This window comes from Buceros rhinoceros, unplaced genomic scaffold (genome assembly GCF_000710305.1).
Source record: "Buceros rhinoceros silvestris isolate BGI_N320 unplaced genomic scaffold, ASM71030v1 scaffold8946, whole genome shotgun sequence".
NCBI classification, from domain to species: Eukaryota; Metazoa; Chordata; class Aves; order Bucerotiformes; family Bucerotidae; genus Buceros; species Buceros rhinoceros.
Window position 1 is genome coordinate 6,990 of NW_010416900.1, and position 1,610 is coordinate 8,599.

Genomic DNA, 1,610 nt, shown 5'->3' on the forward strand with positions numbered 1-1,610 from the left:
TGGCTCCCACCAGCGCAAGCTGCTGGGAGCAGCGTATTTATGCTGGGCATAAATACAAGGCACTGCCAGTGGGGAAGCCCGGGCTGGTCCTCAGCAGAGATGTGGGGAGGAGGTGTGGGGGTCTTGGTACAGTGTGCAGTATGGCCCTGCTTAGCTGTGTGCTCGAGTCCGTGTGGTTTGCCCGTGGAGGGAGAGTCAGTGATTATGAGCCTGGGATGTACCACGGATGTAATTTGGTATGCAGGGTTATCTCCCTAGGCAGCAGGCTTCAGGAAAATATGTACTGATGTATAGGGTATCGTTAGACTGTGAGAACTCCCAGCAAATAAATTGGTGTTTAAGTACTGAAAGAAAAGATTTCTTGATGCACTAAACACCTATGGGAGTATCTCCCATAAATGTAATTTCTTGTCAGTTGAAGAATTAACTGAACAGCTGAACTGTTTGGTGTTTGCTCTAATAATCCCGCGGGGAGATGCTCCAAAGAATGGAAAGAGCAGGACCTGAGCTCCCAAAGGAAGAGCTCCTCTCACTCACCTCCACCCTTCGTGTTTCTCTTCCGACTGAAGAGGTATCTAAGTGTTTAGCGATGTTTTGCAGGGTGAGAGCCTTCCTTTGCTCAGGAGGAGAACTTCTTCCTGGGGTTTTCACTGTTACAAGCCAAGGGGGAGTACAGATGATAAAACAGCAGCATATGACACTTTCAAACCTGTTTATCTGGGGATTCTGGAGGTTAGGTTATTTCTTCTCCAGACACTTGGAGAAGTACTTGTAGTATCTCACGTTTCAAATATCTTTTTCTCTAGAAAAGTTGGCACACAATGGCTGGGGAAAGAATGAACTGGAATGAACTAGTGTATGGGCAGGGATGTGAGAAAAGCTATGGAAGCAGTCCCTGGCCCCCGTGAATGTCATCAGCATCCCAATAGCATCCATCTGAGACTTCTGCATGTGCCTGATCTCACCTGGGGAGGCTTGAAACCCCACCAAAGTCACTACTTTCTGAAGACTGAGATCTAACCCCCTCCTTGTTTTGAGCAGCAGCTGTCAGCAGTAGTGACGTTTAGAAGGCCACACAAGGCAAAGCTCAGTGGCTTTCAGAGTTTCCTCTGAAAAAATAGGAGAAACTTGCAGTGTCTGTTCCTGAGCTAATCCCCAACTTGAAGCAAAACTCAGCTCTCAGCCATGGTGATAACGTTTTGTGCTCACCAGCCGGACAGAACCCAGAGTAACCCATGGGGGAACACAACTCCTCGATGTGCTGGGACTGTGCTGGCTTTTGTGGGGGTCAGGGCTTCATTCTGCTTCCTGTTACAGGGTGCCCTAGCTATTGGGAAGATCAGTGCACCCTGTGGACTGCAGGTAGGAACCCATGGGACGGGGTTCTTGTACTTACAGTTTGAGTCAGATGGTGACTCTCCTCTTGGGAACTCTGTTGCAATGTTAAGCCACTGGCACCTTCAAGTGTGGTTTAATTCCTACCTGGCTTGAAATGGCTTTTGGTGCCCCTCTTCTCGCCCTAAGGGACCATGTGCTGGGGGCATGTGGCCAGGAATGCTCTTGGGAAACAGCACTGTTCTCCTGCACCCTCAGCCCGAAGCAGAAGGGAC

At 49.3% G+C, this 1,610-nt stretch overlaps 1 protein-coding gene across 1 annotated transcript in view; it reads left to right on the forward strand.

Moving 5' to 3' along the window:
• Positions 1-1,610, forward strand: part of SSPN (sarcospan) — a 20,981-nt gene that overhangs the window by 1,212 nt on the left and 18,159 nt on the right.